General features: G+C 60.9%; 1 protein-coding gene across 7 annotated transcripts in view; it reads right to left on the bottom strand.

Moving 5' to 3' along the window:
* ZBTB16 (zinc finger and BTB domain containing 16) overlaps positions 1–12,076 on the bottom strand; it is an 80,871-nt gene that overhangs the window by 60,878 nt on the left and 7,917 nt on the right. The window lies entirely within an intron of this gene.

The following is a 12,076-nucleotide window of genomic DNA, read 5'->3' on the forward strand; positions in this document are numbered from 1 at the left end:
ACACCGGCAACCCCAAAACAAGGCAGCGGGAGAGCGTGGGCCGCCAACCGCCCCACACCGAGGGAGCTGCTCCCCAGGCGGAGCATCCCGCGGCCGGGTCACCCCCGTTCCCCGGCCCCCCAGCCGTGCCCGCGCCTAAAGACCCGCGCCGTCTTCAGGGGGCGGCACGGCAGCCCAGGCCTGTCCCTCCCCAGCAGTGCCCGCGGCACACGGCAGCCAGCGCAGGGCCCGGCGTCGTCAGCTAAAACAACAAATACGGACGGTATTAGTACAAAGATACCCTTGGGGTAAAGCAGCGCAAATGTAATCTAAGGAGAACGTTATGGGGAAGTGTGTTTATAATTATAATGGGATTTAATGTACTTTGGGACCAGATGATAGCAGTCATTTAACGAGAACAGCCTAATAACAGAGGCCTCACAATGAAAGGCGGCACTGCTCGGGTTATTAGACGCGTTTGATAACGCAGCGCTCGCGGTAGTCTACTTAAGGGTAAGGCATCAGCTACCCCTATTTTTTCGGGGGTTATAACTCTGCCGTTTTAATTGGCAGAGCGCGAGAACGCGGAGCGCAGGCAGCCAGCGTGCCTGCGGTATGGGGGTTTTTAATTGCCTAAAACCGCTCCGGTTCCTCCCCCTCCCTGACTTTCAAATCCGAACGACTGAAGGGGGGGAAACAGCGAGACGGCGTGGTTTCAGGTGTTTGTTTACCCTCCTGTAACTTGCAAAAGGCTTGATTTCAGGACTGGAATTTTGCAGACGGTTAGGGGTACGTTTTTAGTGTAGCTCGCATGAAATTAAGCTGCGTGAGTCCCATTAGCAATAATGGAAATCCCACGGCTAAATTCCCAGGCAGCATCCTGAAAATTAACCCCCCAGTCCTTCCCGTCGACTGGTGCGGCGCACTTTTTGTTGCTCCTCTAATACATATAGTAAAAGCTACCGAGTTGTTTAAGAGACCGGCTTCCCGCGGCTGCCTTTCCCCAAAGGTACCGACCGGCCCGTCGACCCGAGCGGGGAAGCCCCGCGCGCCCCGATCCCTCCCTGGTGCCGCAGCGTGCCGCCGCGTTGGCGTTACGGGCAGAGCGGGACGGCGTCTTCGGAGACCTCCCTGGGCAGCGCGGGGTTTGAACGCGAGGGTCGCTTAGCTTTTAGAGGCGAAGCGAGACGGAAGAGCCAGTTAGACAGCTCTGCCCAGAGCGTCCTTCCCCAAGCCAAAACCGAAGGGATCCCCCTTCACGCGGGGATTTCTTCCCTCGCCCACCTCTGTTCCTGAGCGGGCTGCACCGAGGGAAGCCCAGACCTCTCCCGCGCGCCGCGGAGCTCTCCCCCCCGGCCCCTCTGCCCAGCCCACGCTGGCTCTGCCCCTACCCGAGCCCCGTTTCCTCCCAAACTCTTACGGTGCCCCCCGCACCCGCGCGCGTACGGAGCTGGGCGATCTCGCGCTGGCAAGAAGCGATCACACGTGCGTAAAACGGGAAAAAGCCAAAAACTCTCGCCCGTGACCTCAAGCATCAACTCCCGTTCCCCCGCGCAGCGCGCGGGGGGCATCGCGGCCCCGCCTGCGGCCCCCAGGAGGGGCCCACGGAGGTGCCGACACGAAGCCGGGGAAGCCACCGCCGCGGCCTTCGGGGTCGTTTCCCCGCGCCCCGGCACGGGAGTTAATCACCCGTCGCTCCCCTCCAGTACCTTCCATTTCCCTCCCATCTCTCCCCATCAGTTTCCAATTTATTTACTTTTCTGATCTTAATCCCCACCTTGTAGTGTAACGTGTTTATTAGAAAGGAACCGGCACGTTAAATGAAGCCAAGCTGGGCTCTTGTGTTAAATAGCAGTCACGCCCAAGTGCCTCTCCATGTGCCATTACTCCAAGTGATTGAGGCAATTTCTTCCTCCGCCACGAGTTTCAGTTGTAAATCTCTCAACCAGATACGGGGGCAATGATGTGCTGCCTGGTGCGATTATTATTAACCTCCAGCATTAAACTCGCGAGACGTCCCCGGTTCCTCGGGAGGCTCTCCCCGCGAAAGGACCAGGCGGACAGGGCATCCTTCCCGGCAAACCTAGGGACCCCTTCGGATCCGCTTCCAGCCCCCAGCCCCTCGCTTCTTCTGGACGGCGAGATGCGGACGTTCGCTTTCCCAACAGAAACAGCCCGGCGAGCGTCGGCAGGCCTGCGGGCAGAAAAGCTCTGCAACGTGCGGGTCGGGCAAAGCAGTGGCCTGTAAGTACTGCCGGGTGATGGCGAGGCAGCCTCAGGCTGCTCCTCCAGGACTCAGCTGGGCGCACGGCGAGGAAGAGGAGAAGAAAACGGAAAAGTCTCCAAAATTACAGTAAGAAAGGAAAGTCCTTGTTCGGGATGCTTAGCCCGCAAAAAAACTTCGTGGGGGGCAACTTCAGCAAGAAGGTCCCCCAGCATCATCCGTCCTGCGCGAACGGGAGGGGCCGGGAGTCCCCCCGGCCGGCTCCCCTCCGTCACCCCCCAAAAGCCACGCGCAGGCAGCTGCTCCGTTCCCTCTCCCCCGGGTAAAAGCCCTTTTCCATCACCTGCGCTCCTCCGGCAACGTCAGGCTCACCCATCATCCCCCACTTTCCACCCCAGAGGCATGCAACGGAACGGCTCCCACCTCTCCAGCGCGCTGGCCCCCGAATCTGGGTGCCCCCAGCCCTCTCCTCCCCGCTGCCTCGGCGATCCGGCTGGCGCGCACCCGAGGTGCACGCAGGGTGAGGGACGGGATCTTTCCTACGTTGCAACTCCTGCGTTTCCCTAGGCATAGTTTTGTTGCGCCGTTGGTGTATTTGGAGGGTTTTCCAGCCGTGCTGGTGCGGAGCTGGATTACAAAACACTGGAAGAAGGATTTGGGGCAAAACAGGAGCTGGTTTAGCTTACATCAAAAATCCGTGACTTTTAAAAACTGATTTTTGGGATCGCTCCAGACTTTGGGAGAAGTTTACAGCGTCCAAGCTCTCGCGTGCACCAGACCAGGATTTCGTCAGGCACGTTAGCTTTGCTCGGAGATGGGGCAGAGCGCGGTGCTCTGCTTTCGCATGCGGCACGCTGACAGCTTATGAAAAGATGATTAAGTGCGTTAGACTTCATTTAAAAAAACCCCCAACCCTAAATGCACAAAGCCGTTTGTAAGGGGGAGGGAGGAAAGCCGTGGCGGGCCCCCGGAAGGGTGCTCAGCACGCGGCCACGGCGCGTTAAGCTCCCTATGAAACCCATTGATTAGCACCGGGATCCGGCCGAGCCGTGCCGATATCGGACCCGGGCGCGTTGCGGTGGCACGGGGGAGCGGAGGAGTCGGGAACAGGCCCTTTATCGTGCCCCCGCTCGCCGCGCAAAGGGAACCCGAGAGTCGCTCCGAGGACGCAGCTGGGGCGGGGGCTGCGGCACGGGGCGGTGGGACGCAAGCAGCACGGCTTTGCGCTTTTCTGCCAGTTATCCGCGTCGCGATCGACGCCGAGGTAAATTGTTGCAGGAGCACGGCTGTAACCAAACCCAACAGAGCCGCACAGGAGCTCTCCCGCTGTCGTGGGGAAGGCGAACGTGTGAAGTCGAATACTTCCGTCGGAGCTAACCAGGCGCGCGTGGACCGTCACCGGGCCAGCACGCTGCAGGAACCCTTGCCCACCCTTCCCCGCACGCCTGCCTCTTCCCTCCAACCTGCCGGCCCTGCCTCGACGGGGGGTACGGCCCAGCCAACGCTCGAGCACGCGGAAAAGGCAAGGCAGCAGCTCCGAGGATAACTGTGTCACCCGCCTCGTGACCCGAACCGCCCGGCGTGTCACCGTGCGCATCCGCGCGGCTGAACGGGGCCGCTGCACGCCTGCGTCTCTGCGCGACCGGCAGCTTCCCGGCCTGAAAAATCCTCCCGTTCCTCCCTTGGTTTGTTTTTTTTTTTTCCAGCTCGGCTCCTTTAAGGGTTATCGCACCCGAGCAACAACCGGGGGACACTAAAATCCTGGCGGCGCGACATCTCTGCTCGTCAGCACCGCTCTGAGTCACGACTCTGCTCATCCGAGCGGCGGCTCGCAGCCCGGCGTTCGCGCCGCAGCGTCGACGCCGTGACATCCGAAGGGCGGGTTAGCAGCCCTCCCGCACCGACGCGGGACGGGTCGCAGCGCACAAAGCGGCGGCGAAAGGAGAGGCGTGCTGCTCGCGCGCTTCCAGCGGCGCGTGCCTCCGTTCCTCCCGCTTTGCGCGGGCTATAGGTGCCGCGCGGCCCCTAAGACGAGGAGGCCAATTAGCGGCTTACGGCCCCGAGCCCGCGGAGGCTGGCGGACGAGCGGGAGCGGTGACTCAGGCGGGTGGCAGCCCGGGCCAGCCTTCCCGCATTCCTCCCCTAAATCCCCCACACAAAAGGGAATTTAGCCACCGTGACTCAGCGAAGGAGCGCAAACTTTACAGCCGGGCTTTGAACCGCCGTGTTTATGTATTCCCCCCCAGCAACGCGCTGCCGGGTTAGTAATTAAATAAAAATGTCTCCCTCTAGCAGGCTGTGACCCGATCGTTTGTACAGTACCTATTTTTAGCGTTACCCTTTGTACGTATTCGAGCGCGCTCGAGCCAGAGGCAGCAACTTTTGAAGTCCTAATAAGGGGGAGGGGGGGTCGCCTTTGTTTAATTTCCCGTGTAATTATTTTTCCTCCTTTCCCCTTCTCTTAGCCTAAAATATTTGACATCCCGCGCGGGACGCGAAAAGAGATGTGCCAAGGCGGTAAATGTCAGCCCGAACCGCGCGGTGCCGAGGAGGCTGCCCGTGTGCTCGGTAAAGTTCAGCCGGGAAAAAAAGCCACTTTTAAACAGAGCAGAATCTACAGCGGGGCCTCGGCGAGGCGCTGCTGGGGGGCACGGGGGATGCTCTACCGGGGCCCGTTTCCCAGCTTCAGCCCGCTTTTCCTCCGTCTCCCTGACCTGCCGTCGGTTTTTGGCTCTCCTCGGGATGACCGTAGCGCTGGGGAGGCGAGGGTGCCGGCGCAGGCGGACGTTCCCGGGGGGGCCGGTGCCCCCGGCGCGGGGCGCAGGACGGCACGCCGGCCAGCAGCCCCTCCCAGGGCCACCTCCCCTCCCCAGAAGGATCGTGCCCAAGTTTAGGCACTGACCAGAACTCCGGGCGAGTTAAATACCCGTCGTGTGCTTTTCTGAGCACGAGCTGAACGTCTCCTTAACATACCGCTTAAACCCCTTCCTGCCTTGCAACAGGACAGTTTGCGAGAGCCCCTGCAGGACTTGGGAGCTTAAAATCCTGGAAGTCGCTCGGGACCACAGGCGGCATCGGCCAGCCCGGGGAAAGCAGCCGCTTTCCCGCCCTGGCGACGCTCGAGTTCGTTTACGGGAGGGAGCGAGCCAAACCCTGCGTCCCAATCACCCAGCAAACACCTTTACCCCTAATTTCATCTTTCCTCTCCAGCGAGGGCAAAGTTCCGCGTCCCATTTCCAGTTGCGTGAGTCATCCGTTCCCCTTTCCAAAGGGAGAGAGATACGCACGCACACACACACACACATATATATATATACGTGCCTCTGTGTGTGTGCACAGAAAATGCATTACTGCTTTTGACAGTGCAAACAAAAGCCCACACTTGTGGAAGCCTCCCCCCCCCCCTTCCCTTCCCCTCACGTCTCTGTGCACTAAATATTCACACAAAATGCCTCCACAGCTGGGGAAACTTCTGCCAAAAGGCGCTCCTCCTCCTTCCCTTTCTTGCACCGGGAAAAAAACCCCACAACATCTAGCAGCTGAATCACACATCACACAGATCTTGTTTCGAAAATGTTTCTCGGATGATCTAGCTGCATAATGAAGGTATTTTAGTCTCGGATTAAATTCCTGTTCGTGTCTTCCATCGTTCCTAGCACCCCTCTCGACTGTGCCGCTCCAGAACGTACGAGCGAGTCAGAATAAAGTCTAAGGCCAAACGTTACAGTCTGGGTTCAAGGTTAGGTATTAACCGATTTTATTTTCTTAATAATTGCCAGAAGATACAATAAACCCCCGGTATCTTATCTGGTCACAGATTCCCAAGCGACTGAAACCTCAGATAACATTCGTGCATCGAGACGGCTTGCAACCCGCCCTTTTCAGGGGAGATATTCCCGAATCCCTCGCGAAGGTCGGGAGAAATCGGCGCCTTCCAGCTCGGTCACGACGTACGCGCCCGCCCCCGCGAGCCCCACGGACGCGCGCTTCGCGGCCTGCTTTCGCGAGGGGTCGGCCCGGGGACCGGGAGGAAGGTGGCTTCGAAGGAGCCACGGTGCCCTTGGACAACGCCGAGGGAGCTTGGCACGGCCCACCTTCGGCCACGCCACGTTCCCTGCTGGAACGGCTCGATCGGCCTCCCAGGAATGAAAGTAAACACTCCTGCAAAGCCGTTCCTGGATAAGACCGATCTGCCCGGGGCCGGAGGTTCACACGTGTTTCTGCGAGGGGCCGGGGATGCAAACAGGGGGAGAGAGCGAGGCTCGCGGCACAGGCAGCTGACGCGGCTGTCGCCGGCCGCGCGGCCGCTTCCAAAGTCCCCCCGGCTCCTCTCAAGGTATAAAGTCCCCTGTGACACCCAGGCCGCTGTTTCTCCCCGGCGTGCCTCCCCTCCGCCGCTTCAGGTACTTCATCCTGAGGCTGGGAAGGACCAATTCCACCACCAAGGGGCCAGAATCCCGTTTCTCCTTGCCATTCAAAAAAAAAAAATAATAAAAGTTCTCCGTGAAACGCTCATTGTCAGAGCGTTTGCACCACCGCTCTCACTGCAGAAATGGGGAGGGCATCACCGGATTACCGCGGTCCTCGGTGCCGTGCCAAGGGACCGACGGGGCGGGCGGGCAGGGAGCCTGCTCCCGGACTCGCCAAGCAAAAGGGCTTTGGGGGGGGATTCCAGCCCCGGAGGCTTCTGAAGGGGCACGTTTTGGAAACGCGCCTATCCGAAGGGGGGAAAAAAATAAAAAATCACAACTCTGGTGGAAGAAGTCATTCTCTCAAAGGAGGGTGAAGTGGGATAAGGAAGAGAATCTGGAAAGCCCAGAAGCAGAGGGGAACGCGGAGCCTCTGCGGGGTTTTCTCGGTGCTAACCCTCCTTTCCCAGCCCTTTCCCCCGCCTCGGGGAGGCCGCGCTGCCGCTGCCTGCAGCCTCCCCGAGGGCCGCAGCGCCCGCACCCCTGCAGCGAAGCGGCCGAGCACCCTTCCTCCCGCGGGAACCTCGCTCCTTACGAGCGCTTCCCCGGGGCACGCGGGTGACGCGCGGGTGACGCGCAGGGCGCGGCGGCAGCAGCGGGACCCAGGGCGCTGGATGGCAGCGGAATTTGCAGCCTCTCGAGAGGGGCAGCGAGGCCGGCAGAAAGGGGATGGCGAAGGGAGCGTCTGGGGGGAGAGCTTAACCCGAGGGCAGATCAGACGTCAGGGGCACGGGAACGACTCCGTTTTGGAAAGAGGATACGGAAAAAGAAGGTTTAACTCCCAGCCAGCTCATCGGCGGAGGCCGTACGATGGCGCTGAGCAAGGGCGGTTACTTAAATACAGCTTTGCAGGTGAGAAATGCCTGACTTCACGTGGGAAAGCAGCGCGGTTCCCAAGCGCTCACGACGCCCAGCTCTGGGGCCCCATCTTTGGCCACGCTCATCCTCCCATCGAGCACGTTGGCTCCCAGGACCCGGCCTCGCAGACAGTACCGCATGCCATCAGCTGCGATAAAACACGCAGCTCGTGGGCTCCCGGAGAAAAAAGGCTTTATTTCAGACACGCGGCGGTGCTGCGTTAACCGGCAGGTGAAATACTTCGCCGGCGTTGCTCAAGAGTTCAGCTGAGGTGACGAGAAATAATCCTCGCCGGCTTTAAAGCCCGCGGGTTTTGCGGTAATACCGCTCCTGCTCGCATCCCTCCCCGGGAGGAGCGTTTCCAGCGGCACACGGGCAGCTCCGGAGCGTGCCCCGACAGATCGGCCGCACAGCGAAGCTGCCGCAGCCCCCGCGTACGGACCGAGCCCGGCGCTGGGCTGAGCGCTCTCGTTCCTGCCGCCGCCCACGGGAAGAGCAGTTATTCCGTGCATCTGAAGGCGTTTTCGAAGCGGTCATCGCCCTGGTAATTATCCGAGACCATCCTGCCCTACATCCCGGGGCGCCGAGCCGCTCCGGCCTCGCCGCCGGCCGCTCTTGGCAGGAGGGCACCGCGTCCCCCAGCCCGGCGGGGCCACGGGGCTGCCTCGACCCACGCGGCCGGCGGCAGGGGAATCACGCAGCCGGCGCCGTGCTGCTGCGGTTAGCTGCGTAAAGAGAACCGGGTCCCGCTTGCAGGACTCCAGCCACTCTCTCTCAGCTCACGCACGCGCTGCAAGAGCAGTTTTCGTGTTGGTTTAGCGTCTCGTTCAGGCTTCCGACCCGGACCGCAGTCGCAAGCGACGTAACGCGCGTCTCCGGCCTGCTGGGCTTCGCGCGCTCGCGGCGCCAGCGGCTCGGGGCATCCCTTCCCTCCCGGTGAGCCGCAGCAAGGCTGCGCCTGCGGGGAGAGCGGGATGCCGCTGCCGGGGCACGTGCCGAGCGGGCCGCGCCGCCTGCCTCCCTGCCAGCCGGGCGCTCGGCACGGGGCGGCAGCGCCGGCGAAGCTGGAAAATCGGAAAGCTGACAGCGGGAACCAGCCTGGAGCGGGCTAGGAGGGGAACCACCTCGCTCGGGCACAGAGCGAGCACCGTCCAGGAAACCCGGCGCTGGTACTTGTGCCTCAGACCCACGCTTTTTGACCCATTTCTGGAAATCTGGAGGCTGTCATGGGATACCGTAATCGGATCAGAAAGTCTGCTTTAACCTGCGCTTCCGTTACTGCTCTGATTTGCGTTGCGCTTTGTCAGAATCCCCTTTTGGCCATGTGTGTTCTCGGGGGATCTGTCACAGAGCGGGAAGGGAGAAGTACCTTTTCCTTGCGCGTTGGCCACACGGTGCCCGAGACGAGACAGCTCAAGCCTCTGAAGCGCTGTCCCTGTCCCTCGTAATCCTAATGCTGCTCAAATTCGGAACCACGCGCGAGCGTGCTCCGCCTAGCCCTCGCGGCCTGGGCTGCGCGCAAGTCGCGATCTCCCCCGAAGACCACTAAACAAGCGTGCAGCTAAGATTTTTCCCTTTTCCGGGTCGGAACACCTAACCGCACGTTCCACGACCAGGCTCCCAATTTGCTCTTTCCGCTGGCGCAACTCGGAGGTCCTTCTGCGGGGTAGGAGCCGCCGCCACGTACGCACGCCGGCACCCAGGGCGCCTCGGCGCGGTGCCCGGAACCTCTTCGGCGGGGATGGAGCTCGGATGGCGACGAAGGGTGGTGAATCCCAGCCCCGAGAGCTGCAGACACCAGGAAGCTAGCACCGTCCAAAAAACTTGAGAAAAGCAAGAGGCGTCGGACGAGGCACGCTTATCCGGCGGCGGGTCCTTCTCCGCCGGCGCTGCCGACAAGGTCCGCGCTGGAGGGAGGAGGAAAGCAGGGGGAAGGCAAGGAGATGAGCGAGAGCGCTGCCTGCTGCAAATATTGACAGAACCATTATGGGCATGTATAAAACTCCCATTTGCGTGATGCGAGCGTGATATTCTTTGAATACTTCTGTCTCGAGGAATTCTTTATTTTGCCATAGAAGAAAAATGTTTTCATATTCTCTCCTGCCGTTCAGACCTGCAACCCGGCGAGCCCTTTTGCCCTTGAGAGCCATAACATTATTTGTTAACATTTTTATGATGCCAAATGGTCTGTGCTAGAACGGGTGCCATTCTTTAGCTGGGAAACCATATGGCATGCCGAGTAATAAATAAGGTATTGTGATAGTTAATGAACCTAATTGCTAGCAAAGGCTTTAATACAGAGAATGTGCTGCTGAGAATTTAGCACCACATTAGAGATGCAGCAGAGCTCCTCTGACTTCTGAGGCTTAATTTAAGTTCTATATTGCAAACTCCAGAAAATAATTCCAAACCCTCCTGCTGGAAAAGCAACCTGCTGGTAGACTGTGATTATACTGAATTACTAAAATCGCAATCAATTTTATACACTCAGTTAACCCTTGCTGGGGAGCTCGCTCGCCTCGCCGTGCTTCGAGGGGAAGCCGCTGCGAAGAGGCAGCGCAGCCAAGGCAGCGGGAGCACCGTGGTCACCAGCGTCCTCGCCACGACCCGTCCGCGCCCCAGCGTCTCCCTCTCTGGGAGCGGCCCTTTTCCCAGCCTCTCCGCCTGCCAGCCCAGCCGACCGGAGGCAAAGCGGGGAATAAAAGCCACGACTGTGAACGGTCACCGCTATTTCGCTCCGTGACGAACTCGTTAACCGCGGTCCTCGCATCGCGGCAGCCGGACGCGGCAGGAAGCGCGGCCGCCGCCTCGCGGCGCACGGGCTCCCGGGAAGCGCTCGCGCGCTTGGGAGGAGCGGCGGAAGCAAACTTAAAGTTAGACTTTAAGTTAGAAAATAAAGTTAGACTCGCTTTGACTCCCTCAGCCCCGGAGAGCGGAAGAGCTCTTCTGGCCTAGGGAAATCCCCGGCACTGCTACGGATTGTGAACTCTCAGACGCGAGCCCTCTCGGCCCAGAAAACCCTCGGACGCCTCGGAGGGGCCCCGGCGCGCGCCGAGACGCCGCCCGCGCGTCCCGGGTAGGTGCAGCCGCGGCTCCCGCCCTCTCGCACGGGGGCTTTTTAAAAGCGGCAAACGGAGGCGCGGGACGCCGAACGTTCCCCGTCCGGCCGAGGCGTGGCACACCACAATCCACGTAAGGTGAGGCTACGTCGGTTTCGGAAGCGCCGTTTTGGATGACCTGCAGATCTCCCGGTTGCACGCGCGGACCCACCGTCCCCTGCGGGAGGGACGTCCCCCGCCACGGGTGACAGCCGTGCGGCAGCGCGCCCACGCCCGCTCCCAAACGCTCCCCGGCATCGCAAATCTACGCTCAGGCTCTGCGCCTCATCCCCTCAGATCACCGCTCCGCGTACACACAAGCCGCCCCCCGGACGGCGAGCCCTTTTCAGCGACGCGGCCCTCCCCGAGAGGCGAGGCCGTCCGCCGAGCCGGCTGCCCGGGGGGGCCCGGCAAGTCCTCGGAGAAGAGCAGCGCTGCTCTTTCAGTCCCTGCGGAGGGGGGAAGGAGGAGGTTATTGGTTTCTTCCCTGCTCTGATTGCGCTCGGCTGTCCTGCAGTCACGTCCTTCTGCTGACAGCGGGCGACCGGGCTCCGCGAGGCAGCGACATCCCGGCTCGAAGCACGGGGGGGGGAGGGAGGGGGGAAGGTTCCCCGGCGGGGCTGCCCTCCTCCGGCCCGCCGCGCCGGCCCGCGGCCCCGGTCACCGGCAGACCCCTCCCGCCCCGGGCTTCGGGCAAGCGGCGCGGCCCCCGGGCACGCCCCGGTGACGCGGGGTGCCGAGGCAGGAGGCGGCCGCGGCCGGCGCCCGACGGTAGCGCCGAACGAGGAAAGCGCCGAGATGAAGAGCTGCGCAGGGCGGATTTAATACTGTACATAAATACACTTTACAGTCTGGGGAAGGCTCGGTGCTAAGAGGAAACCATCGGAATATTTTATCGTGATGCAGATCGAGTGAAAAGACTGTGAATAAATAAAAGGGAAGATAATTATTTGATGGAGTTCTCTTAGGATATGCCACAGCGGGGAATACTTACGGAGAATACATATTACTAGAGAGACACAGCTATTCAAGCATCAAACTAACCTATAAATTGTCAGAGGAGAAAATTGGAGGAGAGGAATGGATGGGGTTTTGGGCACCGCTCTCATCAGTAACGCCGGGCTGCGCTTTCCACCTTCCCTCTCGCAATTCCCTCTGCCCAAGGAGTCGCAGCCCCTGAAAGAGGGAAGGCTGCCGCTAATAAATGTCTTGCAGAAATTACAGCCGAGCCACTACAGTACGGAGATGGCGTCGTTTATCTCCCCGCCATCTGCGCGGGCGCGTCGGGCCGGGTAGCGGCAGCCTGCTCCCGGGAAGCCTCATCTCTCCCGCTCTTTGGCAGGGTGAGAAGGCTCGGCGGCGGCACCCAACGTGCCTCGCCAACGATTCTCCCCGGATCCCTCTGGGCACCGCGCTCCCGTCTCTAACCGCAGCCTCCGGGACCGGCT

This window comes from Mycteria americana, chromosome 19 (genome assembly GCF_035582795.1).
Source record: "Mycteria americana isolate JAX WOST 10 ecotype Jacksonville Zoo and Gardens chromosome 19, USCA_MyAme_1.0, whole genome shotgun sequence".
Classification (NCBI taxonomy): Eukaryota; Metazoa; Chordata; class Aves; order Ciconiiformes; family Ciconiidae; genus Mycteria; species Mycteria americana.